The sequence below is a fragment of the Oryctolagus cuniculus genome, chromosome 17, assembly GCF_051225735.1.
Source record: "Oryctolagus cuniculus isolate XC-2025 breed Fujian yellow rabbit chromosome 17, ASM5122573v1, whole genome shotgun sequence".
Lineage (NCBI taxonomy): Eukaryota > Metazoa > Chordata > Mammalia > Lagomorpha > Leporidae > Oryctolagus > Oryctolagus cuniculus.
The window spans coordinates 69,885,975-69,910,172 of NC_142883.1; the positions used below are offsets into that span (position 1 = coordinate 69,885,975).

General features: G+C 55.0%; 1 long non-coding RNA gene across 2 annotated transcripts in view; it reads right to left on the reverse strand.

Moving 5' to 3' along the window:
- Positions 1-24,198, reverse strand: part of LOC149121355 (uncharacterized) — a 47,200-nt gene that overhangs the window by 17,152 nt on the left and 5,850 nt on the right. For both annotated transcript variants that reach the window (XR_016224116.1, XR_016224115.1), the window contains exon 2: positions 12,039-12,440. This is a non-coding gene — a long non-coding RNA (uncharacterized LOC149121355). The remainder of the gene's footprint in view (positions 1-12,038; positions 12,441-24,198) is intronic.

Here is a 24,198-nt window from a genome sequence, read left to right on the forward strand (position 1 = left end):
GCCCTGCACCCCATGGGAGACCAGGAGAAGCACCTGGCTCCTGCCTTTGGATCAGTGCGGTGCGCCAGCCGCAGCACGCCAGCTGTGGCAGCCATTGGAGGGTGAACCAATGGAAAAAGGAAGACCTTTCTCTCTGTCTCTCTCTCACTATCCACTCTGCCTGTCAAAAAAAAAAAAGTGAGACATTGTAGATACTTTCATTTTGATTATCATTCTTATCTAGGAGATCAGAAAGCAATCCTATCTTCTCATAATAAAATATCCTAATATATTAGAGTGGATAGAGTTCTTGGCTCCTGGCTTCAGTATGGCCCAGTTCTGGCCATCGTGGCCATTTGGAGAGTGGACCATCAGATGGAAGATCAGCAAAGGTCCCAGAGGACATGAACAGACCATTTAGAATGTCAGTGCATGCCAAGGTTGGGTCTCTGCAAGCCACAGGCTCCCTGCTCCTCTGTCCTGCCCCAGTCACTATTAAACCATTTAGGGAGTAAGAAGCAAAATTATGGGGCAGAGACGTGGGCACGGAGGATACTCACAGAGAAGGGAACCCCAAACTCTTAGCTCCTGCCTCTCTGCTATGCAGATATGGTGGTCACTGTGGTGCTGTAACAGCCGGTTAGGGACAGGGTGGCCATGTGGACCTTGGTGAGAAGTGAGACGACCACTGTGCCCAGGCATCCTGCAGAGATACAGGGCCCCGATTCTGAGGGTGGCAAGTAGGCCAACACTGCTTCACCTCACACTGTCACTCCCACACAGGGGCGGGCAGGAGCACTTGGCCCCTGTGAAACTGCCCTGCCAGGTAGATCAGAGGCCTGTGGAGCTGCGAGCATGCCACAGGGAGACACAACAGAGCCAAACTGGACAGAGAAAGTAGCACCTGCCATGCTGTGTGCTGAGCTCTTTGATTCATTGGTGACTTCGCGCCTGACCTCCCCATGGGACTGGCTGCCAGGCTTGGTAGAGGAAGTCTGTCTGAGAACCCCGTGGCCAGGAAAGGGCTTCCTTGACTGACCCTACTTGCTGCGCAGAATTTTGGCACTAAATTACACTGTTTCGTTAAAGCTTTATTTTACATTTATTGGTTTACTGTACTCAGAACCACACATTACTTGGGGGAAGGTGGAGAAGCAGGGTGGCATGCACCTGTGCAGCCTGGAATGTGACAATGGAATTGAGGAGTGACTAACTGGTGGTTACTTGTTACATGGTGGCACAGCTGCTCAGTCTCAAGTGCCTGTTAAATTGTGAGGTGTCACAGAGTCAAAAACATTATGGAAAAATAAAGTACGTATCTGTCTAGACTTGATACTGGTATAATATTTTCATTTGATGTAGTCTAATTTATATTTTATTTATTATTTTTAAAGATTTATTTATTTATTTGAAAGTCAGAGTTACACAGAGAGAGAAGGAGAGGCAGAGAGAGAGAGAGGTCTTTCATCCACTGGTTCACTCCCCAACTGGCTGCAACGGCTGGAGCTGCACCAATCCAAAGCCAGTAGCCAGAAGCTTCCTCCAGGTCTTCCCACATGGGTGCAGGGACTCAAACACTTGGGCCATCTTCTACTGCTTTCCCAGGCCATAGCAGAGAGCTGGATCAGAAGCAGAACAGTCCAGACTAGAACCAGCGCGAATATGGGATACTGACACTGAAGGTGGCAGCTTAACCTGCTACACCACAGGGCCAGCTCCTAGTCAAATTTATATTAATCTTTCCTTCTGTCCAGTACATCCATAAAGCTTCACTTAATTTTGTCTTATTTTCAATAGCTAAACATAATTTTTATCTTTTTCTTTGAGGCAGCCTTTGGAGAGATGACCCTCACATTAATCTAATCAGGACTCTAGTTTTAGTGATTTCGATATTTTGTTACTCCTGGATTCTACTTTGCTTTTCTCTCCTACTGAATCTTCATCAAAAAAGGCCCAACAGGGCCTGGCACTGTGCCTCAGTGGGTTAGGCCATGGCCTGATGTGCTGGCATCCCTTATGGGTGCTGGTTCATGTCCCAGCTGCTCCACTTCTGATCCTGCTCCCTGCCATTGCATCTGTGAAAGGTGCTGAGGATGGCCCAAGTACTTTGATCCCTGCACCCACGTGCGAGACTGGAAAGAAATTCCTGGATCTTGGCTCTGGCCGGTCTGGGCCTTGGGCATTTCGGCAATTCTGGGAGTGAACTAGCAGATGGAAGACATCTCTCTCCCCCACCCCCATTCTTCCCTTTGTAACTGCTTTTCAAATAAGTCTTAAAAAATAAAGACCCAGCATTTGCTGAGGTCTGAATTTCTAGTCACTTCTTTATGCTCTCCATTCCCCTCTTTTTGAAATAGAATTTCTGTAAGAGTTTGCCACGCATTTGCTGCCATTTTATGTGGGTGTGGTGGGAGCAGTAAATTTGATGTTGGTTTCACAGATATAAAGATGGAGAGGGATGAGGCAAGGAACTATACTCCTATCAGTTCATCAGAGAAACCTTCTTCAACCTATACCCCCACCCCACCCCAGGGGCTCATGTCTTTGCCATTTTCTAAATTAACTCTATCTCTCAAAAGGTCCCTATGCAATTATAGCATTCATCCAAGGGCTGTCTTTTCAGTCCCTGTGAATACCATCAAAGGATTTAGATTGTAAAATTAAATGTAATTCCTCATAACTTTTTTTAAAAATATGTAAGTCTTCAGAGAGGTATATGTTTTCCGATGAATAGAAGGATTTGTTTTACTATTATTTACCCCAACCTGTCTAGATTAGAGGATAAAATTGTTCTCTGACTCTTAATTTGAAAGATGTATATTGAAATGACTTGTTCTTTGTCTTAGTGTCTTAATATACATGTTTATATATATATATATCTGCTTTTGCTATCACATATATACATACATTACACACACATATATCTGAGGATACTTCAAAAAATTGTGAGAAAATAGAGTTAAAAGAATTCTGGCACAGGCCTTGTGGCACAGCAAGCTGGACACTACTAGAGACACCTGTATCCAATACTGGAGTGCTGACTGAAGTCCTGGCTACTCTTTTTCTTTCTTTTTTTAAAGATTTATTTATTATTTGAAAGGCAGAGCTACAGAGAGACAGAAGGAGGGAGGGAGGGAGGGAGGGAGGTAGGGAGAGAGAGAGAGAGAGAGAGAGAGAGAGAGAGGTCTTCCATCCAATGGTTCACTCCCCAGATGGCTGCAATGGATGAGCCTGGCCCGTCTGAAGCCAGGAGCCAGAAGCTTCCTCCAGGTCTTCCCACACAGGTGCGGGAGCCCAAGCACTTGGGCCGTCTTCCACTGCTTTCCCAGGCTACAGCAGAGAACTGGATCAGAAGTAAAGCAGCCAGGTCTCAAACTGGCACCCATGTGGGATTCCAGCAGTGCAGGCGGTGGCTTTACCTGCTATGCCACAGCGCCGGCCCCCTGGCTACTCTATTTCTGATTCTGCTCCTTGTTAATGAATCCTGGGAGACAGCAGATGATGCCAAATACTTGTGCATCTTTCACTCATTTGGGAGCCCAAGATCATCATCCTGGCTCCTAGCCTTGGCTAGGACCAGCCCTGGCTGTAGCAGACATTTAGGAAGTGAACCAGAGAATAAAAGATCTGTTTCCCCTTCTCTCTTCTCTTTCTCTATCTAACTTTTCAAGTAGCTGAAAATAAACTCCACTGTGAGAGACACTGTGGGAAGTAGCTGAAAATAAACGCCACTAAGAGACTGCTGAAACTCAGGGCTGGTGCTGTGGCATAGCAGGTAAAGCCACTGCTTGCCGTGCTGGCATCCCATATGGGTGCCAGTTCTAGTCCCAGCTGCTCCACTTCTGATCCAGGTCTCTGCTATGGCCTGGGAAAGCAGCAGAAGATGACCCAAGGCCTTGGGCCCCTACACCCATGTGGGAGACCCGGAAGAAACTCCTGGCTCCTGGCTTCAGACTGGTGCGGCTCCAGCTGTTGCAGCCATCTGGGGAGTGAACTATCAGATGGAAGACCTTTCTCTCTCTCACTATCCCTCTCCTCTCTCTCTCTGCCTCTCCTTCTCTGTCTGTGTACTCTGACTTTAAAGTAAATAAATAAATCTTAAAAAAAGAGACTGCTGAAACTCTTAAGAGAGTTTGGTAAAGTTGCAAGATATGAAATCAACACACAAATATCAATACCCTTTGTATACACAGAAAAATGCCATGGCAGAGAAAGAACATGTAAGATCAATATCATTCACAATAGCTACAAAATATTTCAATACCTTGAAATAAATTTAAACAAGGATGTCAAAGTTCTCTACAATGAAAATTACAATATATTAAAACAAGAAATCAAAGAAGACACAAAAAAATGGAAGAACCTTCCACGCTTGTAGATTGGAAGAATTAACATAATCAAAATGCCCATACTATCCATAGCAATTTACATATTCAAAGTTATCCTAAAAACAGATAAGCAAAAAAAAAAAAACTCAAAGTGGTCCAAATCAAAGTACCAATGACATTCTTCTCAGATTTACAGGAAACAATGCTAAAATTTGTGTGGAAGTACAAGAGACCCCAGATAGCTAGAGCAATTGTAAACAAGAAAAAAAAGCCAGAGGTATCACAATAACAAACTTCAAGTTATCTTGCAAGGCACTTATGTTCAAAACAAGCCCGGTACAGGCACAAAAATAGACATATAACCAAGGGAACAGAATAGAAACCCCAGAAATCAATCCACACCTCCATAGCCAACTAATCTTTGACAAAGGAACTAAAATTGATCCTTGAAGAAAGGCCAGTCTCTCTCTTTCTTTTTTAAAAAAGATTTATTTGAAATTCAGCATTACATACAAGAGAAGGAGAGGGAGAGGGAGAGAGAGACAGAGAGAGAGAGAGAGAGAGAGAGAGAGAGGTCTTCCATCTGCTGGTTTACTCCCCAATTGGCTGCAATGGCCAGAGCTGCTCTGATCTGAAGGTAGGAGCCAGGAGTTTCCTCTGGGACTCCCACAAGGGTGCAGGGGCCCAAAGGCTTGGGCCATCCTCCACTGCTCTCCCAGGCCATAGCAGAGAGCTGGATGAGAAGTGGAACAGCTGGGATACTAACTGGTGCACATATGGGATGCTGGCACTGCAGGTGTTAGCTTTACCTACTACATAGGCATTGGCTTTTCCAGCTACGCCACAGTGCCAGCCCCCAGGCCAGTCTCTTCAACAAAGTGTTGCAAGATGATTGAATCTCCACATGAAGAAGTGTGAAACAAGACCTCTATCTTATACGTTATACAAAAATCAACGCAAATGGATCAGGGATCTGAATCTATGATCTGATACCAGCAAATTACTAGGGAACATTGCAGAAATTTTGGCATAGGCAAAGACTTCTTTGAGAAGACCCAGAAGCACAGGCCATAAAAGCAAAAGTAAACAAATAGGACTACATCAGGCTAAGAATCTTCTGTACTGCAAAGGAAACAGCAAAGTGAAGAAGCAACTGATAGAACAGGAGAAAATATTGCAAACTATGCAACTGATAAGATATTAATATCCATAACCTATAAGAGCTCAAGAAACTCATCAAAAGAAAATGAACAATCCAGTTAAGAAATGGGTAAAGGACTCGATCAGGCATTTTTCAAAGGATGAAATTCAAATGGCCAACAGACACCTGAAAAATACCCAGGATAATAGCCATCAAGGAAATGAGAACAAAAACCACAATGAAGTTTTCCCTCATCACAATTAGAACAGCTACTATATTAAAATCAATAAACCATAAATATGTGTGAGGACATCAGGGGAAAGCTGGGAATGTAAACTGGTACCGCCATTGTAGAAGACAGTATGAAGATACCTCAGAAATCTGAAAACAAATCTACCATATGACCCAGCCATCACACTTCTGGGAATTTACCCAAAAAATGAAAGCAACATATGAGAGAGTTTATCTGTACCCCTATGTTTAATACAGCTCAATTTGCAGTAGCTAAGATACAGAATCAACCCAGATGCTCATCAACCAATGTTTATATAAAGAAAATGTGGTACATATAAACTATGGAATGCTACTTAGCCATAAAAAACAATGAAATTTTGTTGGTTGCAACAAAATGGTTGCAACTGGAATCCATTATACCTAGTGAAATAAACCAGTCCCAATGAGAAAAATGTTTTCCATGATCTGTGGTAACTAACAGAGTACAAAAATTTAATGTATATGAGCGAAATGGACATTTTGTGGTTTGATTATTGTTTACAGCTCTTGTCTCTACCTTTGAAGAACAGTGTTTTGTTTGTTTCTCCTTCTTACTGCTTGTTACATGTGACTTGTTACTACTTGTGTTAGAGGGGGGTTAAGCTTATGATTATAAAATAAACTGAAAGTAAGTCATTGTAAAAATTAAAAGAAAGAGTAAGAAAGGAATGATAAGGGAGGGTAGAGTAGGAAGTATCACAATGCACCTAAATCTGCATATGTGAAATACATGAAATTTACTCAACTTTTATAAGTTTAAAAATTATTTTAAAAACCCAAAGTACTGAGTTTCTTAAATGTTAAAACTATCACTCCTTCAAATGTCACTTACCTAATGGCAATGTTGGTTATTTTTTCAGCCCTAACTTCCCCCAAATAACTGCAAGTCATATAAGATCAGAAGCCATTTCTCCCTTTCATACCTTACATCATCCCTCACTCCATCCCAACACCAATGGTGGTATTTCAATATATATGGTCACTAATACATTCCACAGCAAATAAAGTAAATGTGATCCAAAAACTTATTGAGATTTTCCTGTATGCTTTATTTTAAGCACTTTAGAAAGATTAGCTGCTTTATTTCTCACATTTATCCTAGGAATTGCAGCTTTTAATACCTCCATTTTACACATGAGAAAACTGAGATTCATTAAGTTACCTAAGGAACAAGTAAATGACAGAGGCAGAATGAAAACCCAGGTGGTTGAGTCCAGGTTCCATGCTGCTACTCCACATTGGCTCTGAAGGGGCCTATTTATTGAACTCTGTAACCATGTGGCCAAGTTCCTACAACCCGAATTCTGATTTGGAAGAACTCAGAGGAGCAGTGAAGAGGAGGCAGACATTGAAGGGGAAACACCTGCAGCCATGAAGCTGGATCATGTCTTCTGTGACAAGGACAGCAACTTCCACACTTCCAGAAGAAAGACCCTGATCCCAGAACCCTGACAGAAGAGGCAAAGCAGCTTCAGGGAGCAGTTAGTTGTCTTTGAGCCAGGTGATTAAACCCCTCTGATTTTGCTGGCCCTAATCATAATCCAACTGGTCTAGATGCTACCCCTTGTGCAAGCCTAAGCTGGGAGCTTCCTGAGGAATGCCTGGGCCTCAGAGAACATGGCCAGGAGCTTCCCAAAGCGTGTGAATGGAGGCATGATCCTGACAGTACATACCTTGGCTCCTGCCATCAAAACCAATGCAGTGTCCACTGCCCACCAAGACAGTCCCTGGGGCCAGCACCAACAAGGAGTCTCGCTGAGTATCAGAGGCAAGAAATAGGAGGCAACAGCCATGCAGGTGACAAATAGGCAAACAAGAGTCCATTTTCCTTCCTTCTGACCAAGCTACCCTGAATATCCTTGTCCAGAAATGAAGTGAGCCCCAGCCACCTACTGCCAGTCTTCATGGGGGGTGATGGTGCTGTGGGAAAATTCCCTGTGATGGAACTCCAGAGTGCCCCTGTCCAGGCAACAGTGACCAAAAGCTTGGTAAAACCAAGGACCAGCGGACCAGAGTCCCTCCCTCAGGGAACCCCAAAACCAAAGACCTGGAGCTCTGACAATAGTGAGAAGAGCAGAAACAGTTCTTCAGGGAGGGAAGGGCCCCAGATGGCCAACTCAGCCCCCAGCTTGGGTTCAAACCCTACTGGGAGGGAGTGAATTACAGAGAGTAACCCTAGGCTTATCCTGCCCTGTTCTCAGGTGTCAAAGGCTCCTCCCAGGTCAGACATCAACCTTCCAGTTCCCTCTACTCTGGACACCAGATTCCCTAGATGTCAAGCAGCAGACTCAGTCCCAACAGGCAACAGGGATCATGTTTCCCAATGCAAGAAGAAAAGAGGCCGCATGAAGCACCACAGCTCAGAAGCCCAAGAAGTGGGTCATGGGCCTCCGAAGCACAATCCTTCTAATCAATAGTTCCCACCACCTCCTGGGAAAACCTAGTCCATGAGTAAAACCAGATGCAGGCCTTGGTGGGCAAGGTCCTGATGGAGTTGCTGAAGCAGGAAAGAAACGGCCATGGACATCACCAAGATCAGCAAGAATGATCGCAGGAGCTGCAAAGCAGGAGCTTCCTGGGTCCTGTTGGCAACGAAGGCCCCCAGGAGCAAGCAGAAGGAGAAGCTGAAGGCTGAGGAAGGTGGAGATGGTGCTGGTTCCCAAGAAAATGCCTCTAGGACTTCCAAGGGGAAACAAAAAAGCAGTGCAAGTGGTAATGGCAAAGAAAAAATGAAACTCCAGAGTGCCTGGGAGTGTCTGACACCCACGGATCCAGGGACAAGCCATAAGGGGATTTGGGAATGGTGAAGATTAAGGGTGGAGGTCAAAGCAACCTGAAAACAAGGAGAAGCAATCTAAGAAGGAAAGACAAAGGACAGCACAAAATGGAAAAGAAGAAAGCAAAAAAGAAAACCTTCATCCAACATCCCCAAGACATCATCCAGGAGAATAAGGAGATGGCAGACAAGTAGGAGTTGTGAGGAGTCTGTGGCACAGGTGCATAACCAAGTGGGGAGCATCCTCATGTCTACAGGCTGGAACTGCATTTTTAACTCCAGTCTCTCATAGCAAAGTCTGGCCAGCCTCAGGGGCTGGATGCTGGACAAGCTAGTGAGCCTTAAGGGAGGCTGGTCCAATATGAAAGTGTTTCCTGATCCCTTGACCTTACCCTACTTCTCCTAACACAGAATGTTTTGTACAGATGTGCTCAGTGGGTGAGTGTGTGTGTGTGTGTGTGTGTGTTGTTGTCAAAGCCAACGTGCCCAAAGACCTCAGGACTTCCCATTACCCTGTTTTACTTTGTCTCTGACAGGTCCTCAGGATTTCTCCTTGGTTTCAGTTTTACCATTGTGGTGTTTTTTTTAAGAAATTGGAAAAATCATTAAAAGAAAAAAAGCCTTCAATACATTTGTCTAACTGAACATTAGAGCTCAACAACACAGCACATTGTAAAGAATCACTTGCTTGACCTCACGATTTTTTGGCTGATGATGGGGAGCTGTGACTTGCTCCCACCACCCAGAATTGCAAGAGAGTATCATAACATAGATTATGAGCAATGGAAAAATCACAATTAAAACTGTGAATATGGCTTCCATTGAATATGTATAAAATCTGTTCTGTGTATCAGGCACAGGAATGGAAACACATGTAGCCAATATGCACATGCAAGTGGAAACACTGGGAGGCCTGCAGGGTCTGCACACACAGGGTTTGGAAAGAGAAGAGGAAATCCATGGGCTGGGATAGATACAGAAATTATAGCCTTAAGTGAGTATATTAGAATAAAATACTAAAAATCAATCATCACAATTCCCTTTTAACAATTGAAAAGAAAAAAATCATGAAATTACATGAAATAAAGACAAGCAAAAAGATAACAGGAGATATGAAATGCTTTTTTTCGGTTTTCTTTATACTCAGAAGATTAACCCTACAGTGAGTAAGAGTTCAACAAATAGTATGAGGAGAAAAAAATTCCTCAACTACAGAGACAAGGGCTGTAAACAGTCATCAAAGCTCAAGATGTCAATTTCACTCCTACAGATTACATTTAGATGCTCTGTTAGTTATGACAGATTAGGGAAAACACAGTATTTGTCTTTTTGGGACTGGCTTATTTCACTAGGGATAATGGTCTCTAGTTGCATCCATGTTGTTGCAAAAGACAGGATTTCATTTTTTTTTTACCACTGAGTAGTATTCCATAGTGTATAAATTCCATAATGTGAAATGCTTATTAAAAAGTACCACAAACACGGATATACTTTTTAATGTTAACAAAATTAATAAACCATGAGTAAAAGTAATTAAGGAAACTGTGGGGAGCAACTCGGACTAGACTAAGTTACTGGAATTAAGACTTATTCTATACATCTGCTCTCCCACAATATGGCGCTGGGAGAGGAGGAAACAGCTTCTACACAGCTGCCTCCAGTTCAACCAATAAGCAGCAGGACCTGCTCCTGATTGGAGGAGAGCAGCGTGTGGGTAGCAGAGTTGGGATTGGTGGAAGAGGACTATAAAGGAGGAGAGAGACAACATGCACCAGGAACATCTAAGAGGAACATCTATCTGAAGGAACACCTGTGCAGCCCCCGAGAGAGCCGGCCGGCGGTGTGCTGCTCCCCCGCGGAAGTGGGGAATGTGGCAGGGGGAACCGCCCTTCCACGGAGGTGGAAGGGTCGGTAGCCAACCCGGGAAGAACCAGCAGCAAACCCCGGGAGGGCCGAGCAGACGAAAGAACAGCGCAGGGTCCTGTGTCACTCCTCCACGAAGAGGGGGAGCGACAGGAAACACAGGGAAAAGTAACACTGATGTCCAGTTTCAGATATTAAAACAAGTCTTTACAGAGAATATAGCCTAGTCAAGATGCTAGAAAAAATTTTTTGTAAAACTCAGGAGTAAAATTTGACCAGAGATAATAATCTACTACATTTCAGAAATCAAATTCCCACAGCACAAATATAAATTTCCCAAATCCAATATAACAAATATAAAATAGAAAAACTCTACATTAAACTAAGCAAGTTGAATCACAATTTAAAGACTACCAACCAATAAAAAGTTACAGAAACAAAATTTAAGTTATAGAAATACAAAATATTCCAAACATTTAAGAAAAAAAAACAGACACACTTATATTTCCCAGACATGCCAAGGTAGAAATAAGCACAGAATATTTTCACAATTTTAGAAAGCCAGAATTACATTGATTATAATGCAAATTGATCAGAACTTGAAATATGAATTATGTATAAGCCTGTCTTTTAAAAACACATGCATATCTCCTTAGTAGTTTTATAATAAATGAAATACATATGAAAATAAATTCAATAACAAGTGAGATAGAAGAAAAATGCAAGAGGGGTAACATTTTGAACAAGCCATGTAGATTGTCCAGGTAGTTGAAAAATTCAAGAAAATCACATGACCAATTAGATTGAATGTTGAAAAGCATTTAAAAAATCAGCATGTAATTTAAAAAAAAAAAACTTACTATTTTTTTGGTAAAAATAAACTGTGGCTTCCTTACTCTAATCAAGGTTGTTTAAAAGGATCCTACAACAGACAACACAATTAATACGGGATCATTGACAGATTTCTCCCTTTAGAAACCTAAACCAGCTGACTCCACTGTCTCCAAATTCATCTTTTTTTATTCCATCCTCATTTATTCCAAATAGAATTAATGTGTTTATACTGGAAATTCGGGCATATGAAATTCACATATGCACTTGTCTGCATTAGCATACAGTTAGTGAACCTAATAATCCTCAATTCCAGGCTGTGGTACATTTCTTTCTTTCTTTCTTTCTTTCTTTCTTTCTTTCTTTCTTTCTTTCTTTCTTTCTTTCTTTCTTTCTTTCTTTCTTTCTTTTTTTTTTTTTTTTTGTCTCCAGCTTCTTACTGGAGGAGTAGTAGGGGGAGGGGGAATAAGAACCAAAGGAAAAAATAAGGTGTAAAGATCAATTTCTAAGCAATAAAATCTCAGTATATTGGAGATCTTTATTTAGAGAGAATCCATAACATCTAAAAACAAAAACTGATAAATGAATTGAACGAGCTTTCAGGAAAGATCAATATTTTTAAAATCCACTAGATTACCAAGCACTGGCAAGAAACAAATAGAAGATATTAAAAGTCAGTAGGCAGAGTGGAAAACATATATTGACAGGAGGGAAAAAAAAGGATTCAATTATGTGATGCCTTTAAGCATTCTTCAAATCAATATTAAAACATGATACAAATGGCCCAACAGAAAAATGAGCAGAAATACAAAGCGAAAGCCCCTAAGCCAGCAGAATTTTAACTCACCTGAAGCAGGTGACCGCCAGCTGCAGCCAGGATCCGCCTGCGAGAAGCATGGGGCGACCCCGGGGTGATCCCAGCGGGTGGCAGGTGCACCACGCGGAGAGGAGCCCAGGAGGAGGGCAGGAGGCCGCTTCCCACCTCTCCTGATTCACGCCAAGCACAGACCGGTTAGGGAGCCACGCCTTGGAGGATGCTGATTGGCTGAGTCTTTTGTGTCGCTGTGGGCGCGCCCGTCCAATCAGGCACGGTGATGTCATCACGCGGGATCTTGACGTCACAGTGGTCTTAGAGTTCCTAGGCAGAGCGAGGTCCTAGGAGAGGGCTGCGCTGTTGCGAAGCTAAAGAGCCAAGTCGGGGTCTGTGCTCTCCACCTTCACAAGCTGGGAGTCACCGGGTACCTAGGAGCTGAGGACCCCGACATGGTGAGTGTGTGGGCCCGGGGGTCCCCACAGGGAGGAAGCGGAACCAGTGGAAGCTGCCTGGGATCCCGGACCCCTTCCCTGGCACCCGGGACCCCCGACGCCCGGCCATACCAGGACACCCGGGACCCACGACACCCAACCTCTTCCCTGGTTCCTGGGACCGTTGACACCCTGTCCTTCCCTGGCACCCAAGAACCCCGACCCGTTCCCTGGTACCCATGACCCCCGACATCCGGCCCCCTCCCTGGCACCACGGATCCCCAGAGCCCGGCCCCTTCCCCGATCCCCAGACGCCCAGCCCCTCCCTGGCACCCGGGGCCCCTGATGCCCAGCACCTCCCTGGCACCTGAGACCTCCGACCCCTTCCCTGGCACCCGTGACCCCCGACGCCCAGCCCCTCCCTGTCACTCGGGATCCCAGACACCCGTCCCCCTCCCTGTTACCTGGGACCTCCTACCCCCTCCCTGGCACCCATGACCCCAGACACCCCACCTCTTCCCGACGTCCAAGATCTCCCTGGCTCCCACTGCCCCGACGCCCGGCCTCTTCCCTGGCAAACGGGACCCTCGACGCCCGACCCTCCCTGGCACCAGGAACCCTGACGCCCAGCCCCTCCCTTGCACCCGGGACACCCGATGTCCCGCCCCTCCCTTTCACTTGGGACCCATGACGCTTGGCCTCCATCCTTGCACCCAGGACCTTGATGCCTGGCCCTTTCTCTGGCACCCAGGACCCTCGACGCCTGACCCTCCCTGGCACCAGGGACCCTCCACGCATGACCCTCCCTGGCACCAGGAACCCTGATGCCCAGCCCCTCCCTTGCACCCGGATCCCATGATGCCCGACCTCCATCCTTGCACCCAGGACCCTGACGCCCAGCCCCTCCCTGGCACCTGTGACCCCTGATGCCCGACCCTTCCCTGGCACCCATGACCCACGATGCCCAGCCTCTTTTCGGGCACCCTGGACCCCAGATGACCAGCCCTTTCCCTGGTACCCGGGACCCAAATCGCCCGGCTCCCTATTGGGCCCCGGGATCCCTGACACGTGGACGCCTCCTTGAAACCCGTGACCCCTAAAGCCCGGCCGTCTCTGGCACCCAGACCCCTGATGCCCGACCCCTCCCTGGCACCCGGGACCCCCAACCCCCTCCCTGGCACCCGTGGCCACGACGCCAGGCCCCTCCCTGTCTCTCAGGACCCCAGACGCCCAGCCCCTCCCTGGCAACTGAGATGCCTGACCATTTCCCTGTCACTGGGACCCCTGACGCCCGGCCCCTCTCTGGCACCCAAACCTCAATGCCCGACACCTCCCTGGCACCCAGGACACCCAACAACCTGGGACCCTCGACGCCCGGCCATACCAGGACACCCAGGACCCATGACACCCAGCCTTTCCCTGGCACCTGGGACTGTCGACGCCCAGTCCCTCCCTGGCACTCGAGAACCCCGACCCGTTCCCTGGTACCCGTGACCCCGATGTCCGGGCCCTCCCTGGCACCTTGGATCCCCAGAGCCTGGTCCCTTCCCTGATGCCCTGCCCCTCCCTGGCACCCGGGACCCCCAACCCCCTCCCTGGCACCCGTGACCCTCAATGCCCGGCCCCTCCCTGGCACCCTGGACCCCTGGCACCCAGCCTCTTCCCTGGTACCCAAGACCCAAATTGCCTGGATCCCACCTGGACCCAGGGATCCCTGACACGTGGACCTCTCCTTGAAACTCTTGAACCCCAACGTCCAGCCGCCTCCATGGCACCTGTAACACCCGACATCCGGCCCTCCCTGGCACCTGGACCCCTGAAGCCCGACCCCTCCCTGGCACCTGGAACCCCCAACCCCCTCCCAGGCACTCGTGACTCCCAACGCCAGGCCCCTCCCTGTCTCTCGGGACCCTAGACACCCAGCCCCTGCCTGGCACCCGGGACACCTAATGCCCGACCCCTCCCTGGCACCCGGGAACCCCAATGCCCGCCCACTCCCTGTCAATGGGACCACAGAAGCCCAGCCCCTTTCTGGTACCTGGAACCCCTGATGCCTGGCCCCTTCCCTGGTACCCGGGACCCCTGACTCCAGTCCCCTTTCCAGGTACCTGGGACTCCCATCGCCCAGCTCCCTCTGGGCCCCGTGACACCTGAAAACTTCCCTGACACCCTTTACCCGTAACGTCCGGCCCCCTCCCTGGCACCCGTGACCCCTGACACCTGCTCCCCTCCTTGACACCCGGGAACCCTGACGTCTGGCCTCCCCCCAGGCACGCTGGAACCCCAACTCCCAGCCCCTTCCCTAGTACCTGGGACCCCCATCGCCCAGCTCCCTGTTGGGCCCCAGGATCCCTGATGCATGGACCCCTCCTTGAAACCCGTGACCCATGAAGCCCAGCTGTCCCTGGCACCCAGACCCCTGACGCCCGACCCCTCCCTGGCACCCGGGACACCCAACCCCCTCCCTGGCACCAGTGACCCATGATGCCCGGCCCCTCCCTGTCTCTCAGGACAGCAGACGCCCAGCCCTCTCCCTGGACCCGGAACATTGACTCCCGGCCTCTTCCCTGGTACCCGGGACCCATGACCCCTTCCCTAACATGCGGTACCCCCAACGCCCAGCCCCCTCCCTGGCACACAGCACCCTCAACGCCCGGCCCCTCCCTGGCACCAGGGACCCCTGACGCCCAGCCCCTCCCTGGCACCAGGGACCCCTGACGCCCGGCCCCTCCCTGGCACCAGGGACCCCTGACGCCCAGCCCCTCCCTGGCACCAGGGACCCCTGACGCCCAGCCCCTCCCTGGCACCTGGGACCCCTATCGCCTGGCTCCCTCCCTGGCACCCAGGACCCCTGACGCCCAGCCCCTCCCTGGCACCCAGGACCCTGACGCCCAGCCCCTCCCTGGCACCCAGGACCCCTATTGCCTGGCTCCCTCCTGGGCTCCAGGATCCCCAACACCTGGCCCTCCTTGACACCAAGGACCCCTGACGCATGGCCTGACCCCCGAAGCCTGGCCCCTCCCTGTTACTTGGGACCACAGACACCCGGCCCCCTCCCTGACACCCGTGACCCCCTATGTCCGGCCCCCTTCCTAGCACCCAGGACTCCCGCTGCCTGGCCCCTTCCCTGGCACAAGGGACCCTCGACCCCTTCCCTGTCACTCAGGACCCCCGAGGTCTGGCCCCTTCCCTGCACCCAGGACCCCGATGCCCAGCACCTCCCTAGCACCTGGGACCCTCAACCCCTTCCCTGTCACTCAGGACCCCTGAGGTCTGGCCCCTCCCTGGCACCTAGACCCTGACACAGCCCCTCCCAGGCACCCGGGACCCTCGAACCCCTCCTTGACACCTGTGGCCCGACATCGGGCCCATTCCCTGACACCCTAGACTTTGACACTGCACCTCTTCCCTGGCACCCGGGACCCTCGATGCCCAGCCCCTCCCTGGCACACGGGACCCCTGATGCCCGAATGCCTCCTGGAATCCAGGACACCTGACGTACAGCCCCCTCTCTGGCACCCCGATCCCTGGTGCCCAGCTCCTTCCCCGACGCCTAGCTCCTTCCCTGGTACCCAGGACCCCCATCGCCCAGCCCCCTCCCTGTCTCCAAACCCCTGATGCCTGGCCTCCTCCCTTGCACCCTGGACCCCTGATGCCCGGCGCCTTCCCTGGCACCAAAGAACCTTGACACCCATCCCCTCCCTGGCACCAGGGACCACTGATGCCTGTCCACTCCCTGACACTCGGGACCCCCGACCTCTTCCTGGCACCTGGGACCCACGTCACCCAGCCCCTCACTGGGCCCAGATCCTTCCCTGGCATCCGGGACCCTGACGCCTGGCCCCTCGCTGGCACCCGGGACACCCAACCCCTTCCCTGACACCCGAGACACCTGATGTCCGGCCCCCTCCCTGGCACACAGGACCCTCAACACCCGGCCCCCTCCCTGACACCCAGGAACACTGCGGCTGGGCCCCTTCTGTGGCACCCAGGACCCACGAGGCTCGGCCACCTCCCTGGCACCCAGGATTCCCACCACCCGGCCCCTTCCATGCAACCAGGACCTTGACGCCGGGCGCCTCCCTGGCACCGGGGACCAGTGACCCCCTCCCTGGCACCCATGACCTCGAAGTCTGGCCTCCACCATGTCTCCTGTGACCCCCGAAGTCTGGCCCCCTCCCTGGAACTACAGACACCCAACGCCCAGCCCATTCCCCAACGCCCAACCCATTCCCTGGTACCCGGGACCCACACCATCCGGCCCCTTACCGGGCACCCGGGACTCCTGACGCCCGACCCCTCACTGTCACTGGGGACCCCAGACACCAGGCCCCCTTACTGGCACTGGGGACCCTGACGCCCAGCCCCTTCCCTGGCACCCAGGACCCTTGACACCAGGCCCTCCCTAGCACCTGTGACTCCTGAGGCCTGACCCTCCATGTCACTTGAGATCCCCGACTTCCGGCCCCTTCCCTGGCACCTGGGATCCCTGACACCCGGCCCCTTCCCTGACCCCCAGCCCTTCCCTGGTACCAGGACCCCCATCGCCTGGCCCTCTCCCTGTCTCAGGGGACCCCGGAAGCCCAGGCCCCTCCTGGGCATCCGGGACACCCGACATCCAGCCCTTCCCTGTCGCTTGGGACCCCACATGCCAGGCCCCCTCCCTGTTACCCGGGACACCCGACCCTGTCCCTGTTTCCCGGGATGCCCGACCCCCTCCTGGCACCCATGACCCCGGATGCCCAGCCCCTTCCCTGACACCCAGCATCTCCCTGGAACCCAAGAATCTGATGCCAGGCCTCTTCCCTGGCAACTGGGACCCTCGACACGAGGCCCCTCCCTGACACCCAGGACCCTGACACCCGGCCTCTTCCCTGGCACCTGGGACCCTCGACACCCACCCTACCTGGCACCCAGGACCCCTGATGCTTGGCCCCTCCCTGGCACCTGGGACCCCTGATGCCCAAACCCTCCCTGTCACCCGAGACCCCTGACCCCCTCCCTGGCATCCATGACCTCCGATGCCCAGCCCCTTCCCTGGTAGCCAGGACCCAAGTCGCCTGGCTCCCTCCTGGGACCAGGGATCCCTGATGCCTGGACCCCTCCTTGAAACATGTGACCCCCGATGCCCAGCCAGCCCTGGCACCCAGACCCCTGATGCCCGACCCCTCCCTGTCACTGGGACCCCTGACGCCTAGCCACTCTCTGGCACCCGGACCTCAATTCCCAACACCTTCCTGGCACCCAGGACCCCCAACAACCTCCCTGGCTCCCAGGACCCCCAACTCCCAGCCCCTCCCTGTCACTTGGGACCCCAGACGCTCAGCCCCCTCACTGACACTCAGAACCTCCGACACCATCCCTGGTACCCAGGACCCCCAACGCCTGGCCCCCTCCCTGGCACCAAGAACCCTCAATGCCCGACCCCTCCCTGGCACCTGGAACCTCTGACCCCTTCCCTGGCACCAGGGACCCCTGACACCCAACCCTCCCTGGTACCCGGGACCCCTGATGCCCAGTCCCTTTCTTGGCACCTTGGACCCCTATCGCCTGGCTCCCTCCTGGGACCCAGAATCCACAATGCCTGGCCTCTCCTTTCACGCAGGGCCCCTGATGCCTGTCCTCCTCCCCGACGTCCGGTCACCTCCATGGCACCCGTGAACCCTGGCACCTGGCCCCCTCCTTCTCACCCAGGAACCCTGACACTCAGCCTCCCCCAGCACCCTGGACCCCCAACACCCAGCCCCTTCCCTGGTACCCAGGACCCCCATCGCCTGGCTCCCAACTGGGCCACAGGATCCCTGATGCCTGGCCCCCTCCTTGACACCCATGACTGCGCTGAGGCTGGCCCCCTCCCTGGCACCCAGGACACTCGGCGACCGGCCCTTCCCTGGCACCCGGGACCCTGGACACCCGGCCCCTCCCTGGCACCTTGGACCCCCGACGCCTTGCCCCTCCTTGTCACTTGGGACTGCAGACGCTCGGCACCCTCCCTGGCACCCGTGACTCCCAATGTCCGGCCCCCTTCCTGGCACCCAGCGACCCTGCCGCCCGGCCCCTTCCACGGCACCCAGGACCCCCGAGGCCCAGTCGCTTTCTTGGCACCCAGGATTCCAACTGACTGGCCCCTTCCCTGGTACCCAGGACCCCCAATGCCCGGCCCCCTTTCTGCACCCGGGACCCCGACACCCAAAACCTCCCTGGCACCCATAACCCCCTCCCCCTCCCTGGAACCCATGACCCCCAACACCCAGCCCCCTCCCTGCACCCGGGACCCTGAATTCCAGCCCTATCCCTGGCAACCTGGACGTTGACACCCAGCCCCATTCCTGGCACCCATGACCCCTGACACCTGCCCCCCTCCTTGACACCCGGGAACCCTGATGCCCGGCCTCCCCCCAGGCACACTGGAGCCCCAACGCCCAGCCCCTTCCCTGGGACCCAGGACCCCCATTGCCCAGCTCCCTATTGAGCCCCAGGATCCCTAACGCGTGCACCAATCCTTGAACCTGTGACCCCCAAAGCCCCGCGGTCCCTGGTACCCAGACCCCTGACGCCCGACCCCTTCCTGGCACCCGATACCCCACACCCCCTCCCTGGCACCCATGAACCATGATGCCCAGCCCCTCCCTGTTTCTCAGGATCCCAGATGCCCAGCCCCTCCCTGGCACCTGGAACATTGACTCCTGGCCTCTTTCTTGGTACCCGTGACAAATGACCCCTTCCCTGACACGTGGTACCCCCGATGCCCGGCCCCTCCCAGGCACCCAGGGACCCCTGATGCCCGGCCCCTTCCCTGGCACCCGGGACCCTGATGCCCAGCCCCTTCCCTGGTACCCAAGACCCAAATCGCCCGGCTCCCACCTGGACCCAGGGATCCCTGATGCCTGGAACTCTCCTTGAAACCCATGAACCCCAATGGCCAGCCGCCTCCCTGGCACCCATGACACCCGTCGCCCGGCCCTCCCTGGCACCCAGACCCCTGAAGCCCAAACCCTCGCTGGGACCTTGGACCCCCAACTCCCTCCCTGGCACCCATGACTCCTGACGCCAGACCCCTCCCGTCTCTCAGAACCTTAGATGCCCAGCCCCTCCCTGGCACCCGGGAATCCTGATGCCCTCCCTGGCACCCGTGAACCCCGATGCCTGGCCCCTCCCTGTCAGTGGGACTGCAGACACCCGGCCCCTTTCTGATACCCTGGACCACTGATGCCAGGCCCCTCCCTGGCACGCTGGTCCCCCATCTCCTGGCTCCCTCCTGGGCTCGAGGATCCCCAACGCCTGGCCCCTCTTGACACCAAGGACCCCTGACGAACGGCCTCCTCCCTGGCACCCCAACATCCAGCCCCATCCCTGGCACCATGGACATTGACACCCAGCCTCTTCCTGGGCACCAGGGACCCTCGACACCCTCCCTGGCACTCGTGACCCTGTCACCATGCTCTCCCTGTCATTCAAGATCCCCGACATCTGGCACCCCTGATCCCCAATGCCTGGCCCCTTCCCCGACACCCAGCCCCTTCCCTGGTACCCGGGACCCCCATCATCTGGCCCCTCACTGTCTCTCAGGACTCCAGAGCCCAGGCCCCTCCTGGGCACCTGGGACCCACATCGCCCGGCCCCCTCCCTGTCACTTGGGACCTCTGACGCCCAGTCTCCTCCCTTGCACCTGGGACCCCTGACGCCCAGCCCCTTCCCTGGCACCCAGGACTCAGGACACCCATCTCCTCCCTGGCACCCAGGACCCCTAATGCCCGTCCCCTCCCTAGCACCCAGGACCCTCAATGCCTGACCCCTCCCTGGCACCTGAGACTCCTGACCCCCTCCCTGGCACCCGTGTCCCCGGATGCCCAGCCCCTCCCTGTCATTCGGGATCCCAGACCCCCGGCCCCCTCCCTGTTACCTGGGACCTCCAACCCCTTCCCTAGCACCCATGACCCCAGACACCCGGCCTCTTCCCCCGAGGTCCAAGATCTCCCTCGCTCCCAAGACCCCGATGCCCGGCCTCTTCCCTGGCACCCGGGACCCTGATGCCCAGCCCCTCCCTTGCACCCGGGACACCCAATGTCAGCCCCTCCCATTCACTCAGGACCCATGACGCCTGGCCTCCAGCCTTGTATCCAGGAACCCTGACGCCCGGCCCTTTCCCTGGCACCCAGGACCCTCGACACCTGACCCCTCCCTGGCACCCGGGACCCCTGATGCCCAAACACTCCCTGGCACCTGAGACCCAGACCCCCTCTCTGGCACCCGTGACCCCTGACACCTGCCCCCCTCCTTGACACCCAGGAACCCAGAAGCCCAGCCTCCTCCCTGGCACCCTGGACCCCTGACGCCCAGCCCCTTCCCTGGTACCTGGGACCCAAAAGCCCGGCTAACTCCTGGCCCAGGGATCCCTGACGCCTGGACCTCACCTTGAAACCCATGAACACCAACATCCAGCTGCCTCCCTGGAACCCGTGACACCTGATGCCCAGCGCTCCCTGGCACCCGTGACTCCCGACGTCAGGCCCCTCCCTGTCTCTCAGGACCCTAGATGCCCGGCCCATCCCTGGCACCTGGGACCCCTGATGACCAAACCCTCCCTGGCACCCAAGACCCCCAACCCCCTCCCTGGCACCCGTGACCCCCAATGCCCAGTCCCCTCCCTGGCACCCGTGACCCCTGACACCTGCCCCCCTCCTTGACACCCTGGACCCCTGACGCCCAGCCCCTTCCCTGGTACCAGGGACCCAAATCGCCTGGCTCCCTATTGGGCCCCGGGATCCCTGACACGTGGACCCCTCCTTGAAACTGGTGACCCCTGAAGCCCGGCCATCTCTGGCACCCAGACCCCTGATGCCCTACCCCTCCCTGGCACCCAGGACCCCCAACCCCCTCCCTGGCTGGCACCTGTGGCCGCGATGCCAGTCCCCTCCCTGTCTCTCAGGACCCCAGACGCCCAGCCCCCTCCCTGGCAACCGAGATGCTTGACCACTTCCCTGTCTCCGGGACCCCTGACGCCCAGCCCCTCTCTGGTACCCAGACCTCAACGACGCCCAACACTCCCTGGCACCAGGGACACCTAACAATCTCCTTGGCACCCGGGACCCTTGACGCCCGGCCATACCAGGACACCTGGGACCCACAACGCCCAGCCTCTTCCCTGGCACCCGGCACCGTCGACGCCCGGTCCCTCCCTGGCACCTGAGAACCCCAACCCGTTCCCTGGTACCCATGACCCCCGACGTTTTCCCTCCTCCATGGCACCCGGGACTATGACCCCTTCCCTGACACCGGTACCCCCGATGCCTGGTCCCTTCCCTGGCATCTGGGACCCTGACGTCAGGCTCCTTTCCTGGTACCCAGGACCCCTACCGCCTGGCTCCCTCCTGGGCTCCAGGATCCCCAACGCCTGGCCCCTCCTTTACACCAAGGACCCCTGACGCCCGGCCTGCTCCCTGGCACCCATGACCCCCGACACCTGTCCCCCTTATAGTCACCCGGGAATGCTGACACTCACCCTTCCCAGCACACAGAACCCCTGAAGCTGAGCCCCTTCCCTGGTACCCAGGACCCCCATCACCCATATCCTGGGATCCTCGATGCATGGCCCCCTCCTTGACACCTGTGACCTGTGTCCCCCAGCCCACTCCCTGGCACCCAGGACCTTCGATGCCCGGGCCCTCCCTGGCACCTGGAACGCCAACTCCCAGCCTCTTCCCTGGTACCCGGGAAACCTGACCCCTTCCCTGACACCCAAGATCTCTGATGCCAGGCCCCCTCCCTGGCACCCAGGACCTTCCACACATGGTCCCTCCCTGGCACCCGGGACCGCTGACGCCCGACCCCTCCCTGGCACCTGGGATCCCAAACCCATTCCCTGACACCTGGGGCACCTGATGTGTGGCCCCCTCCTTGGCACCCAGGACCCTCGACATCTGGAACCCTCCCTGGCACCCAGGAACCCTGCTGCCTGGCCCCTTCTGTGGCACCCAGGACCCATGAGGCTCGGCCAACTCCCTGAAACCCAGGACTCCCACCTGCTGGCCCCTTCCCTGCACCCGGGACCCAATGCCGGGCCCCTCCCTGGCACCTGGGACCACCGAACCCCTCCCTGGCAACCATGACCTCGAAGTCTGGCCTCCACCCTGGCTCCCGTGACCCCCAAAGTCTGGCCCCCTCCCTGGTACCCCAGACCCCCAACACCTGGCCACTTCCCTGACGCCCAACCCCTCCCCTGGTACCCAGGACCCACACCATCTGGCCCCGTACCGGGCACCTGGGACTCCCGACGCCCAACCCCTCACTGTCACTGGGGACCCCAGACACCAGGCCCCCTTACTGGCACCGGGGACCCGTGACGCCTGGCCCCTTCCCTGGCACCCAGGACCCTTGACACCTGGCCCTCCCTGGCACCTGTGACTCCCAACACCTGACATCCATGTCACTTGGGACCCCCAACTTCCGGCCCCCTCCCAGGCATCCGGGATCCCTGACACCCGGCCCCTTCCCTGAAGCCCAGCCCTTCCCTGGTACCCTGGACCCCCATTGTCTGGCACTCTCCCTGCTCTGAGGAACCCAGAAGCCTGGGCCCCTCCTGGGCATCCGGGGCACCCGACATCCCTCCCCTCCCTGTCACTCAGGACCCCAGACACCCGGCCCCCTCCCTATTACCTGGGACACCCGATCCCCTTCCTGGCACCCATGACCCTAGACACCTGGCCCCTTCCCCGATGCCCAGCATATCCCTGGAACCCAAGAATCTGAAGCCTGGCCTCTTCCCTTGCAACTAGGACCCTCGACGCCAGGCGCTTCCCTGGCACCCGGGACCCTGATGCCTGATCTCTTCCCTGGCACCTGGTACCCTCAATGCCCGATCCCTACCTGGCACCAGGGACCCCTGATGCCAGGCCCCTCCCTGGAACCCAGGACTCCTGATGCCCAAACACTCCCTGTCACCCAAGACCCCCGACCACCTCCCTGGCACCGTGACCCCTGACGCCTGTCCCGTCCCTGTCACTAAGGACCCCAGATGCCCAGCATCTTCTTCTGGCATCCTGGACCCCCGATGCCCAGCCCCTTCCCTGGTACCCGGGACCCAAATCGCCCAGCTCCCTCCTGGGCCCAGGGATCTCTGATGCCTGGATCCCTCCTTGAAACCTGTGACCCCCGATGCCCGACCTTCCCTGGCACCCATACCCGATTCCCAACCCCTCCCTGGCACCCGGGACCCCAACCCCCTCCCTGGCACCCATGGCCCCAATGCCAGGCCCCTCCCTGTCTCTCAGGAACCCAGACGCCCAGCCCCCTCCCTGGCAACTGAGATGCCTGACCACTTCCCTGTCACTGGGACCCCTGACGCTGGCCCCTCTCTGGCACCTGGACCTCAATTCCCAACACCTCCCTGGCACCCAGGACCCTCAACAACCTCCCTGGCACCTGGGACCACTGACTTCCGGCTCCTCTCTCTCACTTGGGACCCCAGACGCTCAGCCCCTTCCCTGGCACCTGGAACCTCCAACCCCTTCCCTGGTATCTGGGACTCCCAACGCCCAGCCCCTTTCCTGGCACCCAGGACCCTTGACACCCAGCCCCCCAACCCGGCACCCGGGACCCCTGATACCCATCCCTCCCTGGTACCCGGGATCCCTGATGCCCCTTCCTTGGTACCTGGGACCCCTGACGTTTGGCCCTCTCCATTGCACCCATGAACCCTGACACCTGGCCCCCTCCTTGTCACCCCAAAACCCTGACACTTGGCCTCCCCCTGCACCCTGGAC